This window comes from Arachis hypogaea, chromosome 13 (genome assembly GCF_003086295.3).
Source record: "Arachis hypogaea cultivar Tifrunner chromosome 13, arahy.Tifrunner.gnm2.J5K5, whole genome shotgun sequence".
NCBI classification, from domain to species: Eukaryota; Viridiplantae; Streptophyta; class Magnoliopsida; order Fabales; family Fabaceae; genus Arachis; species Arachis hypogaea.
The window spans coordinates 113053465-113068426 of record NC_092048.1 but is presented as its reverse complement, the minus strand read 5'-3'; the positions used below and the strand labels follow the sequence as shown (position 1 = coordinate 113068426).

The following is a 14962-nucleotide window of genomic DNA, read 5'->3' as shown; positions in this document are numbered from 1 at the left end:
GTAAATACATTAGTAAAAAGTCCTATTTATACTAAACTAGTTACTAGGGTTTACAGAAATGAGTAAATGATGCAGAAATTCACTTCTGGGGCCCACTTGGTGTGTGCTTGGGCTGAGCATTGAGCTTTACACGTGTAGAGGTCTTCCTTGGAGTTGAACACCAATTTGTAACCTGTTTCTGGCGTTTAAATCCACTTTGCAACCTGTTTCTGGCGTTTAACTCCAGAATGCAACATTGAACTGGCGTTGAACGCCAGTTTGCATCATCTATACTCGGGCAAAGTATAAACTATTATATATTGCTGGAAATCCCTGGATGTCTACTTTCCAACGCAATTAAGAGCCTGTCATTTGGAGTTCTGTAGCTCCAGAAAATCCACTTTGAGTGCACGGAGGTCAGAATCCAACAGCATCTGCAGTCCTTCTTCAACCTCTGAATTTGATTTTTGCTCAGGTCCCTCAATTTCAGCCAGAAAATACCTGAAATCACAGAAAAACACACAAACTCATAGTAAAGTCCAGAAATGTGAATTTTTATTAAAAACTAATAAAAATATACTAAAAACTAACCAAATCATACTAAAAACTATGTAAAAACAATGCCAAAAAGCGTATAAATTATCCGCTCATCACAACACCAAACTTAAATTGTTGCTTGTCCCCAAGCAACTGAAAATCAAATAGGATAAAAAGAAGAGAATATGCTATAAATTCCAAAATATCAATGAAACTTAGCTCCAATCAGATGAGCGGGACTAGTAGCTTTTTGCCTCTTGAATAGTTTTGGCATCTCACTTTATCCATTGAAGTTCAGAATGGTTGGCATCTATAGGAACTTAGAATTTAGATAGTGTTATTGATTCTCCTAGTTCAGTATGTTGATTCTTCAACACAGCTACTTTATGAGTCTTGGCCGTGGCCCTAAGCACTTTGTTTTCCAGTATTACCACCGGATACATAAATGCCACAGACACAAAACTAGGTGAACCTTTTCAGATTGTGACTCAGCTTTGCTAAAGTCCCCAATTAGAGGTGTTCAGGGTTCTTAAGCACACTCTTTTTTTGCTTTGGACCTTGACTTTAACCGCTCAGTCTCAAGTTTTCACTTGACACCCTCACGCCACAAGAACATGGTTAGGGACAGCTTGGTTTAGCCGCTTAGGCCAGGATTTTATTCCTTTAGGCCCTCCTATCCACTGATGCTCAAAGCCTTAGATCCTTTTTATTACCCTTGCCTTTTGGTTTTAAGGGCTTTTGGCTTTTTGCTCTTGCCTTTTGGTTTTAAGAGCTTTTGGCTTTTTCTGCTTGCTTTTTCTTTTTCTTTTTCTTTTTTTTCGCCATTTTTCTTCTCTTTTTTTTTGTTTTATTTTTTTTTTCACAAGTTTTTGTATTCACTACTTTTTCTTGCTTCAAGAATCAATTTTATGATTTTTCAGATTATCAATAACATTTCTCCTTTTTCATCATTCTTTCAAGAGCCAACATATTTAACATTCATAAACCACAATATCAAAAGACATATGCACTGTTCAAGCATTCATTCAGAAAACAGAAAGTATTGTAACCACATCAAAATAATTAAACTAATTTCAAGGATGAATTCGAAATCATGTACTTCTTGTTCTTTTGTAATTAAAATATTTTTCATTTAAGAGAGGTGATGAATTCATAGGACATTCATAGCTTTAAGGCATAGACACTTAAATACTAATGATCATTTAATTAGACACAAACATAAACATAAAGCATAGTAAACGAAAAACAGGAAAATAAGAACAAGGAGATTAAGGAACGGGTCTACCTTAGTGAGGGTGGCGTCTTCTTCTTCTTGAAGAACCAATGGTGCTCTTGAGCTCCTCTATGTCTCTTCCTTGTCTTTGTTGCTCCTCCCTCATAGCTCTTTGATCTTCTCTGATCTCATGGAGGATGATGGAGTGCTCTTGGTGCTCCACCCTTAGTTGTCCCGTGTTGGAACTTAATTCTCCTAAGGAAGTGTTGATTTGCTCCCAATAGTTTCTTGGAGGGAAGTGCATCCCCTGAGGTATCTCAAGGATTTCATAGTGAGGAATTTCCTCATGCTCTTGTTGAGGTCCATGATCTCTTGTTTGCTCCATCCTTTTCTTAGTGATGGGCTTATCCTCTTCAATGAGAATGTCTCCCTCTATGTTAATCCCAACCGAATTGCAGAGGTGGCAAATGAGGTGAGGAAAGGCTAACCTTGCCAAAGTGAATGACTTGTAAGCCACCTTGTAGAGTTCTTGAGGTATAATCTCATGAACCTCTACTTCCTCCCCAATCATGATACTATGGATCATGATGGCCCGGACTACAGTAACTTCAGACCGGTTGCTAGTAGGAATGATTGAGCGCTGAATGAACTCCAACTATCCTCTAGCTACAGGCTTAAGGTCCAGTCTTCTTAATTGAACCGGCTTGCCTCTTGAGTCAACCTTCCATTGAGCTCCTTCTACACATATGTCCATGAGGGGCGTGCGTTTTCTTCCATCATTGGCAAGTTGAATGCCAGCCTTACATTTTCTGAACTGAAATCTAAGTATTTCTCCCGAACCATGATGAGCCAATGCTTTGGATTCGGGTTCACACTTTGATCATGGTTCCTAGTGATCCATGCGTTTACATAGAACTCTTGAACTATTAAGATCCCGACTTGTTGAATGGGGTTGGTGAGAACTTTCCAACCTCTTCTTTGGATCTCAAGTCGGATCTCCGGATACTCATTCATTTTGAGCTTGAAAGGAACCTCAGGGATCACTTTCTTCTTGGCCACAACTTCATAGAAGTGGTCTTGATGGACCTTTGAGATGAATCTCTTCATTTTCCATGGCTCAGAGGTGGAAGCAATTGCCTTTCCTTTCCTCTTTCTTGAGGTTTCTTTGGCCTTAGGTGCCATTAATGGTTATGGAAAAACAAAAAGCAGAGCTTTTACCATACCAAACTTAAAATGTTTGCTCGTCCCCGAGCAAAAGAAGAAAGAAAGAAGGAGAAGAAGAAAAAAAATGGAGGAGAGGGAGAGGGGTGTGTATTCGGCCAAGGAGAAGAAGATAGGGTTGTGTTGTGTGAAAATGAAGAAGGAATGAGGGGTTTATATAGGGGTGGGGGGAGGTGTAGGGTTCGGCCATTAGGGTTGGGTTTGAGAGGGAAAAGAATTTGAATTTTGGAGGTAGGTGGGGTTTATGGGGAAGAGTGGATGGATGTGAATGGTAAAGAGGTGATGGGAAAGAGTGATTGGGGTGATTGGTGAAGGGTATTTGGGGAAGAGAGTTATGAAAATATGTGAAAAGGAGAGAAGAAGGTAGGTGGGGATCCTGTGGGGTCCACAGATCCAGTGGGGCCAAGGACTTAACATCCCTGCTCTAATTAGGCGTGTAAAACGCCCTTGCTGTGCAATCCTGGCGTTTAACGCTAGACTGCTGCTTGTTTCTGGCATTTAACGCCAGGTAGATGCTTGTTTCTGGCGTTAAACGCCAGCTTGGTGCTTGTTTCTGGCGTTAAACTCCAGACAGATGCTTGTTTCTGGTGTTTAAACGCCAGAATGCTCCTCCTCCAGGGTGTGCTGTTTTTAATGCTATTTTTTATTCTGTTTTTGATTTTTCAGTAGTTTTTGTGACTCCACATGATCATCAACCTAATAAACACACGAAATAATAATAAAAAAATAAAATAGATATAATAAAATAACATTAGGTTGCCTCCCAACAAGCGCTTCTTTAATATCAATAGCTTGACAGTGAGCTCTCATGGAGCCTCACAGATAATCAGAGCAAGGTTGGAACCTCCCAATACCAAACTTAGAGTTTGGTTGTGGCCTCCCAACACCAAACATAGAGTTTGACTGTCGGGGCTTTGGTTGACTCTGCAGTGAGAGAAGCTTTTCATGCTTCCTCTCCATGGTTACAGAAGGAGATCCTTGAGTTTTAAACACAAGGTTGTCCTCATTCAGTTGGAGGACCAACTCTCCTCTGTCCACATCAATCACAGCTCTTGCTATGGCTAGGAAGGGTCTTCCAAGGATGATGGATTCAGCTTCCTCCTTCCCAATGTCTAGGATTATGAAATCAGCAGGGATGTAAAGGCCTTCAACCTTTACTAACACGTCCTCTGCTTGTCCATAAGCCTATTTTCTTGAGTTGTCTGCCATCTCTAAAGAGATTCTGGCAGCTTGCACCTTAAAGATCCCAAGTTTCTCCATTACAGAGAGTGGCATTAAGTTTATTCCTGACCCCAGGTCACACAGAGCTTTCTCAAAGGTCATGGTGCCTATGTTACAAGGAATTAGGAATTTACCAGGATCCTATTTCTTTTGAGGTAATTTCTGCCTATCCAATACATTTAGTTCATTGGTGAGCAAGGGAGGTTCATCTTCCTAAGTCTCATTAACAAATAATTTGGCATTCAGCTTCATGATTGCACCAAGGTACTTAGCAACTTGCTCTTCAGTGATGTCTTCATCCTCTTCAGAGGATGAATACTCATCAGAGCTCATGAAGGGCAGAAGAAGGTTCAATGGAATCTCTATGGTCTCTAGATGAGCCTCAGATTCCTGTGGTTCCTCAAAGGAAAACTCCTTATTGGTCACTGAACGTCCCAGGAGGTCTTCCTTACTAGGATTCATGTCCTCCTCCTCCCTTGTAGGTTCGGCCATGATGGTCAAATCAATGGCCTTGTACTCTCTTTTTGGATTTTCTTCTGTATTGCTTGGGAGAGTACTAGGAGGAGTTTCAGTGACCCTTTTACTCAGCTGGCCCACTTGTGCCTCTAAATTTCTAATGGAGGACCTTGTTTCATTCATGAAACTTAACATGGCCTTAGATAGATCAGAGACTATATTTGCTAAGCTAGATGAATTCTGCTCAGAATTCTCTATCTGTTGCTGAGTGGATGATAGAAAAGGCTTGCTATTGCTAAACCTGTTTCTTTCACCATTATTAAAGCCTTGTTAAGGCTTTTGTTGATCCTTCCAAGAGAAATTTGGATGATTTCTCCATGAGGGATTATAGGTGTTTCCATAGGATTCACCCATGTAATTCACCTCTGCTATTGCAGGGTTCTCAGGATCATAAGCTTCTTCTTCAGAAGATGCCTCTTGAGTACTGTTGGATACAACTTGCAATCCATTCAGACTCTAAGAAATCATATTGACTTGCTGAGTTAATATTTTGTTCTGAGCCAATATGGCATTCAGAGCATCAATTTCAAGAACTCTCTTCCTCTGAGGCGTCCCGTTACTCACAGGATTCCTTTCAGAAGTCTACATGAACTGGTTATTTGCAACCATGTCAATGAGTTCTTGAGCTTCTGCAGGCGTTTTCTTTAGGTGAATGGATCTACCTACAGAATGGTCCAATGACATCTTTGATAATTCAGACAGACCATCATAGAATATATCCAGGATGGTCCATTCTGAAAGCATGTCAGAAGGACACTTTTTGGTCAGTTACTTATATCTCTCCCAAGCTTCATAGAAGGATTCACCGTCCTTCTGTCTGAAGGTTTGAACATCCACACTAAGCCTACTAAGCTTTTGAGGAGGAAAGAACTTGGCTAAGAAAGCCGTGACCAGCTTATCCCAAGAGTTCAGGCTATCTTTAGGTTGAGAGTCCAACCATATTCTAGCTCTGTCTCTTACAGCAAATGGGAAAAGCATAAGCCTGTAGACCTCGGGATCAATCCCATTGGTCTTAACAGTATCACAGATCTGCAAGAATTCAGTTAAAAACTGAAAAGGATCTTCTAATGGAAGTCCATGAAACTTGCAGTTCTGTTGCATCAGAGAAACTAATTGAGGTTTAAGCTCAAAATTGTTTGCTCCAATGGCAGGGATTGAGATGCTTCTTCCATGTAAATTGGAATTTGGTGCAGTAAAGTCACCAAGCATCTTCCTTGCATTGTTATTATTTTCGGCCATGTCTCCTTTTTCGAAAATTTCAGTAAAGTTCTCTTTAGAGTGTTGTGTTTTAGCTTCTCTTAGCTTCTTCTTCAGAGTCCTTTCAGGTTCCAGATCAGCTTCAACAAGAATGTTCTTGTCCTTGCTCCTGCTCATATGAAAAAGAAGAGAACAAAAGAAAATATGGAATCCTCTATGTCACAGTATAGAGATTCCTTATGTAAGTATAAGAAGAGAAGAGTAGCAAAAAGAAAAAGATAAGAATCCAAACACAGAGGAGAGGAATGGGTTCGAATTATTGAGTGCAAGAGAGATGTTAGTAGATAAATAAATAAATAGAAGGAGATGAGAGAGGGAATTTTCGAAAATAATTGAAAAGAAAAGAAAAATATTTTTGTTTTTAATTTAAAATTAAAATTAAAATTCGAAAAAAATAATAAAAAAAGAAAAATGAAATTAAATTAGAAGTTAAAACAATTAGTTAAAAAGGAATTTTGAAAAAAAGAAGGTGATTTTCAAAAATTAGAGAGAGAATTAGTTAAGTAGTTTTGAAAAAGATATGATTGAAATAGTAAACTTTTAAAACCAATCAAAAAGTCAAGTAGTTAATTGAAAAAGATTTGAAAATCAATTTTTGAAAAGATAAGAAGTTAGAAAAGAAGTTAGAAAAGATTTTGAAATTGATTTTAAAAAAGATGTGATTGAAACTTATTTTGAAAAAGATTTGAAAAAGAAATTTAAAAAGATTTGATTTTGAAAATTAAAGTTGATTACTTGACTAACAAGAAACTTAAAAATATATGATTTAAAATTTAAAGATTGAACCTTTCTTAATAGGCAAGTAACAAACTTTAAAATAATTGAATCAATCACATTAATTGTTAGTAAAGATTTTGAAATTATGAAACAAAATAAGAAAAAGATTTTTGAAAATCAAATTGAAATTTTCGAAAATATGAGAAAAAAATGAAAAAGATTTGATTTTTGAAAAAGATTTGAAAAAGATAGAATTTTTAAATTGAAAATTTGGTTTGACTCATAAGAAACAACTAAATTTTAAAAAGTTTTGAAAAAGTCAACTCAAATTTTCGAAAATTATGAGTGAATAAGGGAAATATATTTTTTTTTATTTTTGAATTTTTAATGAAGAAAGAGAAAAACACAAAAAAGACACAATGCATGAAGATTTTGGATCAAAACAAATGATGCATGCAAGAACACTATGAATGTCAAGATGAATACCAAGAACACTTTGAAGATCAAGATGAACATCAAGACTTATTTTTGAAAATTTTTAAGAAAAGAAAAACATGCAAGACACCAAACTTAGAAATTTTCAATGTTGAGACATTAATAATTCAAAAATGCATATGAGAAACAAGAAAAGACACAAAACAAGGAAATATGAAGATCAAACAAGAAGACATACCAAGAAAAACTTGAAGATCATGAAGAATACAATGCATGAATTTTCGAAAAATGCAAGAAAGAGATAAACATGCAATTGACACCAAACTTATGACTTGACACTAGATTCAAGCAAGAAACATCAAATTATTTTTGGTTTTATAATTTTATTAAATTTTTCTTTGGATTTTTTTTTCGAAAATTTTTTTTTGAAAAGGAAAATAAGGATTTCAAAATTTTTAATAGGAATTCCAGGAATCTTGTAATGTTAGTCTAAAACTCCGGTCCAGGAATTAGACATGGCTTACTAGCCAACCAAGCTTTCAGTAAAAGCTACGGTCCAAAATACTAGACATGGCCAATGGCCAGCCAAGCTTCAGCATACATAGTTCAAGCATGTGAAGAAGAAGCCTCAGTCCAAAAGAATTTAGACATGGCTTTACAGCCAGTCAGGATTCAACATTTTCCATGAAATTCCAGAATTCCTTCTTAAAAATTCTGAAGAAAAATATATTTTTGAAAATATTTATTTTTTTTTGAAAATAAGAATAATAAAAACAAAAAAGTTAAAATTAATATAAAATTACCTAATCTGAGCAACCAGATGAACCGTCAGTTGTTCAAACTCAAATAATCCCCGGCAACAGCGCCAAAAACTTGGTGTTGTTGCCGGACCAAAAACTTGGCACTGATGTTACCGGAAACAAATGCGAAATTGTTGTTCGTTCCCTCTCCGGCAACGGCGCCAAAAACTTGGTGCACGAAATTGTGATCATCAACAATGGTGCCAAAGACTTGGTGCTCTCAAACGTGAATCACACTTTGTCACAACTTCGCACAACTAACCAGCAAGTGCACTGGGTCGTCCAAGTAATAAACCTTACGTGAGTAAGGGTCGATCCCACGGAGATTGTCGGCCTGAAGCAAGCTATGGTCACCTTGTAAATCTCAGTCAGGCGGATTTAAATGGTTATGGTGAATTGATAATAAAAATATAAATAAAATATAAACTAGGATAGAGATACTTATGTAATTCATTGGTGAGAATTTCATATAAGCGTATAGAGATGCTTTCGTTCCTCCTGAACCTTTGCTTTCCTGCTGTCTTCATCCAATCATTCCTACTCCCTTCCATGGCAAGCTATATGTTGGGTATCACCGTTGTCAATGGCTACATCCTGTCCTCTCTGTGAAAATGGTCCAATGCGCTGTCACTGCTTGGCTAATCATCTGTCGATTCTCGATCATACTGGAATAGGATTTACTATCCTTTTGCATCTGTCACTACGCCCAGCACTCGCGAGTTTGAAGCTCGTCACAGCCATCCCTTCCCAGATCTTACTCGGAATACCACAGACAAGGTTTAGACTTTTCGGATCTCAGGAATGGCCGTCCATGGGTTCTAACTTATACCACGAAGACTCTAATATCTCAGACTCGGTCCCCTGTATTAGATATCTAAGAGATACTCATTCTATCTCATCTTCATGTAGAACAGAAGTGGTTGTCAGGCACGCGTTCATAGGTGAGAATGGTGATGAGCGTCACATAATCATCACATTCATCATGTTTTTGGGTGCGAATGAACATCTTAGATAAGTTTGAGTTGAATAGAATAACAATAGTACTTCGCATTAATTCATGAAGAATAGCAGAGCTCCACACCTTAATCTATGGTGTGTAGAAACTCTACCATTGAAAATACATAAGTGATGAAGGTTCAGGCATGGCCGAATGGCCAGCCCCTTAAACGTGATCAAAGGGTCAACAGATAATCCAAAGATTGTAAATACAATAGTAAAAAGTCCTATTTATACTAAACTAGTTACTAGGGTTTACAGAAATGAGTAAATGATGCAGAAATCTACTTCTGGGGCCCACTTGGTGTGTGCTTGGGCTGAGCATTGAGCTTTACATGTGTAGAGGTCTTCCTTGGAGTTGAACGCCAGTTTGTAACCTATTTTTGGCGTTTAACTCCACTTTGAACCTGTTTCTGGCGTTTAACTCCAGAATGCAACATGGAACTGGCGTTGAACACCAGTTTGTGTCGTCTAAACTCAGGCAAAGTATGGATTATTATATATTGCTGGAAAGCCCTGGATGTCTACTTTCCAACGCAGTTAAGAGCATGCCATTTGGAGTTCCGTAGTTCCAGAAAATCCACTTTGAGTGCAGGGAGGTTAGAATCCAACAGCATCTGCAGTCCTTCTTCAACCTCTGAATTTGATTTTTGCTCAGGTCCCTCAATTTCAGCCAGAAAATACCTGAAATCATAGAAAAACATACAAACTCATAGTAAAGTCCAGAAAATTAAATTTTTATTAAAAACTAATAAAAATATACTAAAAACTAACCAAATCATACTAAAAACTATGTAAAAACAATGCCAAAAAGCGTATATATATACACACACACATAGGAGAGTCTACAAACTTAAATACATAACAACATCCCAAAATATAACAACCCAAAAGAGAGACTTTGCTTACTCAGAACTCCATACACTCACTGAGGTACGTCTCGACCTGCATTTGAAAACAACAACATAGATATGGAATGAGAACCGGAGGTTTTCAGCATGGTAATGGGGTCCACATAAATAATATATAAGATCCCGAAAAAGCTAGAGGCAATCCTAGAACTTCAACCCTCAGATTTAAAACTTAAAGATTAAAATTGGAAACTATAAGCAGGGTAGTTTGTCTAAGGATCTTAATCCTAACTCAATTCTAACTTAATTATAACTTATTCCCTCAGCTTCTCGCCTTCCTCCAATCCTCCAAAACTCTGGTGGAACTGCCCTCGTCATTCCTTTACCAGACAAAGGGCTTCTCAGTTGCACAGACATACAATGCAGACAAAGAAAATATAGATAGAATGCAGTTACATCAGGTAGAATATATAGCAAATAAACATAGATATTCAAATAGGCAAACCCAAGTAATGCAAACTCAAACAAGACAAACAAATGCATATGATGTATGCCTTTCCTACTGACCATGAGCTAACATATCGGTTACTTTGCCAGAACCTGACACACCCGATAGGTAACCCGGATATTGTCTTTCTGACATGTCTCCACACTCTTGGGATATAGTTTCTGTCACACTCTTGGAATATAGTGCCTGCCACACTCATGGGATATAGTGCCCGTCGCATTTTCTGGGTTAAGGTGTTCTCACACTTTTGGGATATAGCGCCTGCCACACTCTTGGGATATAGCTCCCACCATGCTCTTGGGATATAGTGCTCGACACACTCATGTGATATAGTGCCTGACACACTCATGGGATATAGTGCCCGACACACTTTACAACAGAGAGAAACTCAAACATAATCATCACCAATCATCCTCTTTTATCATTATTCATTCAAGTTCAATTATTCTTATTCATCATAGTCAATATTCATTATATACTCAGTGTTTTTGCACTTCTCAATCATAATTTACAACTTCACAAACTTTCTTCACTTCCAAGTCACCACCCTTTCAAGGTTCAACTCCCTCACTATGAATAGAACCAAGTTTCAAGGTCTTAGAAAGTAAAAAAAGAGGTTTAGAAGTTTGAAATATTATTTAAATCACAAAGCACAAACTTGCTAAAAAATAGGGTCCCGCATACGCGTGCCATGTTGCGCGTACGCGGGGGTATCATTTTTGCTCACTCGCGTACGCGAGGAACACTTTAACCTAGGAAATGCGACGGGCACTATATCCCATGAGTGTGGCGGACACTATATTCCAAGAGTGTGAAGGGAACTATATCTATAGAGTGTGGAGGCATGTTAGAGAGACGATATCTAGGTTAGCTACCGGGTGTGTCAGGTTCTGCCAAAGTAACTGACATGTGAGCTCACGACCAGTAGGAAAGGCATACATCATATGCATTTTTTGTCTTGTTTGAGTTTGCATTACTTAGGTTTACCTATTTGAATATCTATGTTTATTTGCTATATGTTCTACCTACTGTAACTGCATTCTATCTGTGTTTTCTTTGTATGTATTGTATGTCTGTGCAACTGAGAGGCCCCGCGTCTGGCGAAAGGGTGACGAGGGCAGTTCCACCAGAGTTTTGGAGCATTGGAGAAAAGAAAGAAGCTGAGGGAATAAGTTAGAATTAAGTTAGAATTGAGTTAGGATTAAGAGCCTTAGACGAACTACCCTGCTAATGGTTTCTAGTTTTAATATTTAAGTTTTAAATCTGAGTGTTAAAGGTTTAGGATTGCCTTTGGCTTTTCCAGAACTTTATAATATATTTGTGTGGGAACCATTACCATGCTGAGAACCTCTATTCTCATTCCATATCTATGTTGTTGTTTTCAGATGCAAGTTGAGACATATCTTGATGAGCGTCTAGAGTTTTGAGTAAGCGAAGTATCTCTTTTGGGTTGTTATGTTTTGGGCTGTTGTTATGTATTTAAGTTTGTAGACTCTCCTATGTGTGTGTGTGTGTGTGTGTCTATATATATATTTAGAGGTCGACGTGGAGAATCAGGTTTTTTGTCTTCTGTTTTGGCATACTTTGTGCTGTATATCTATACCTACGTATGTAAACATTCTCCGGTCGGCCTTAGCTTTGCAGGTTGAGTTTGGAGCTTGATATCCTATTATTTTGGTACTCAATCCTTCATATACTTCATGTCTTATCCTTATCTGTTTTCCAGTTTACATTTTTGAGTGTGATGCATTTTTCTTTTGGGGATTTTGCTTAACCTTTTTTTTCAAGGCTCCTAGATACAACTTTCTTCAACTTCATCTATACATATATATTTTATTTTTAGAGGTCGTAAAACCTCACCACCTCTATTTTATGAACTTAAGCGTAAAGTGTAACACCATAACTTTTAGCACCTCATGATCGTACTAAAAGTCTGAGCGCTACTTACCTCTATTCCTTTAATTATATACCATGTGTATTTAATATTGAGCCTTCGCGAATACGAACCGAAACTGTTATTAAGAAAACGAAAGGAGAATTTAATTTAAATCACTTAATCACAAAAGTATATATATCCACAGAGCATTATATACATAGACTTAGTAAAAGAACTTCAATTGCAAGTCCTACCCCTTTAAAACCAAAAGAAAAAACCACGAGGGAAAATTAAATTCTAACAACTCAACTTGTAAGCATAATCTTCTATGCTCCTGTAGCTCCGCCCTAAACCTTCGCACCTGTAGCGGAAATAGGGGGTAAGAACTGGAAAGTTCTTAGTAGGGTCAGGGTTAGAAATTTAGTTCATTTTATATATACTTGGTCCGTAATAGCAGTCAACATAGCATAATCCAATTCAATAATTATAGAACACAGAATTCGAACAGCCACTTAGCACACCCACAAGCACAGAAAACACACTCACAAACAAATATGCGAAAACAAGTATGATGCATGTCTATTTCTATCGCAGGCCACAAGCTCGTGTGTCGGTTGCCTACCCGCTCCCGACATTACCCGGGCACGAGTCCCAGGTATCGCTTTCCAGATGCCTACAATGTGCATATAAGTCTTACGGCCAGGCTGCATACAGTGTGACTTTTAAATGTATTTCAATATGCTTACATCTGGAAAACAGTTCTCAGTGTGTGGGCGTCCCCACTATACATTTTGCACTAAGGCCCAAACAAGGTCGCATCTGCTCTCCTGTGGCAGACAGTCTTTTAAAGCTTTTTCTTTATCTTTGCCCTCTGCTCTCCTGTGGCAGAGATCCCTTTAGTTAATATATTCTTTTCTTTTCTGTGCTCTACTCTCCCGTGGCAGAGATTCGTTGGATTCTTTTAATCTTTGTTCTCTACTCTTCTATGACAGAGAATCCTTTAATTAATACATTCCTTTCTCTTATATTCTTTACTCTCATGTGGCAGAGGTTCTTTAGTTTCTTTTATTCTTTTAATTCTTTTGTTCTTTTTTATTTAATAAATTATGTTTCCATTTAACCCAGCAACCTTTGTCTGAGTTTGGCTTCCAGTGCCATAACCTTTGTAAGCAACCTCTGTCTTACAGGTGCGACTCTCTTGAGCCGATGTATGCAAACATAACCTCTGTAAGCAACCTTAGTCTTACAGGTGAGGCTCCTCTAGCCAATATATGTATCAATAACCTCTGTAAGCAACCTTTGTCTTACAGGTGCGACCATCCCCTGGATTGGCCAATGTATCTCTGGAAGCAAATCTCGATGGACTCACCACTATATCTTTGCTTCTCTCATTTTCTTTTCGTTCTTTCTTTCCTTTTCTTTTTTTTTCTTTCTTCTTCTTTTCTTTCCTATCATTCTATAATATAATTTATCTTCGCATTATTCCCTCGCCTTTCCTGAAATGTCTTATGGAAAAGAATGATAAAGTACTTTAATTAAGTCTGCTTTTAAGATTACTCTGCTTGCTTGCTTTCTCATTAATGTTACATATTATAATATTCTTACAAAATAATAACTTTGATAAATACTAATTATAATAATGATTTAGTTTAATATAAATGAGTAATTTTAAAGAAGTATTTAAAAGAATATTTATAATATTCTTTTAAAACTTAGTTTATAAAATCTTATTTTTAAAATTTTTTAAATTACTTTCTAAATCACGAACTTTTCAATATTTTATTTTTATCCTTAATATTTTATAAAATTATATTTGGAACCTGATGAATCCATATTTGACGATATATTTTGGTTTGAATTGAGTGGATTTCATCATATAAACCCACATTTATTCATATAAATAGCATACTTTTGTGTCTTCTCTCTCGATTGTGCCTAAATGTGAAAACATGCATTTTTGTGCTTAAGTTAGTGATTTTAATCCCACTTTTATGCCATTCGATGCCATGACATATTTGTTGAGTGATTTTAGGTCCTAGAGGAAAGTTTGGCAAGGCAAAAGTGGAAGGAAGCATGTACAAAGGAAGAAAACATGAAGAAAACAAAGGAGAAGCACACAGCCATGTGTGCGTACGCATAACTCCCTGTACGTACGCACAAGTGTAAATTCAGCGACCTGTGCGCACGCATACATCTGTGCGTATGCACGGGTACCAGTGCGTGCCTTCATTAAAAACGCACATGACTCACGATTTTGGGGCTCTTTTGGCCCATTTCTGAAGGCTTGGAGGCTGAAATCAAGGGCTATATGAAGGAGCAACCACACATAACAAAGGGGACTCACTTTAGATTAGGTTTTCATTAGGTTTTGTGAGCTTAGATTAGTTTTAGGAAGCTTCCATAGGAGTAGGAGTAGGAGTAGTGTAGAATTTCTCTCTTTGATTTTTAAAAGTTAGGAGTAGTAACACCCTAACTTTTAGCACCTCATGATCGTACTAAAAGTCCGAGCACTACTTACCTCTATTCCTTTAATTATATACTATGTTTATTTAATATTGAGCCTTCGCGAATACGAACCGAAACTCTTATTAAGAAAACGAAAGGAGACTTTATTTTAAATCACTTAATCACAAAAGTATATATATCCACATAGCATTATATACATAGACTTAGTAAAAGAACTTCAATTACAAGTCCTACCCCTCTAAAACCAAAAAAATAAACCATGAGGGAAAATTAAATTCTAACAACTTAACTTGTAAGCATAATCTTCTATGCTCTTGTAGCTCCACACTAAACCTTCACACCTGTAGCGAAAACGGGGTGGAAATAGGG

General features: G+C 37.3%; 1 non-coding gene across 1 annotated transcript; it reads left to right on the top strand.

Annotated features, from left to right (window-relative positions):
* Positions 1 to 5425: 5425 nt before the first annotated feature.
* Positions 5426 to 5533, top strand: LOC112739007 (small nucleolar RNA R71). The gene has a single exon (XR_003169950.1). It is a non-coding gene; the product is annotated as a small nucleolar RNA R71 (small nucleolar RNA).
* The last annotated feature ends 9429 nt before the right edge of the window (positions 5534 to 14962 follow it).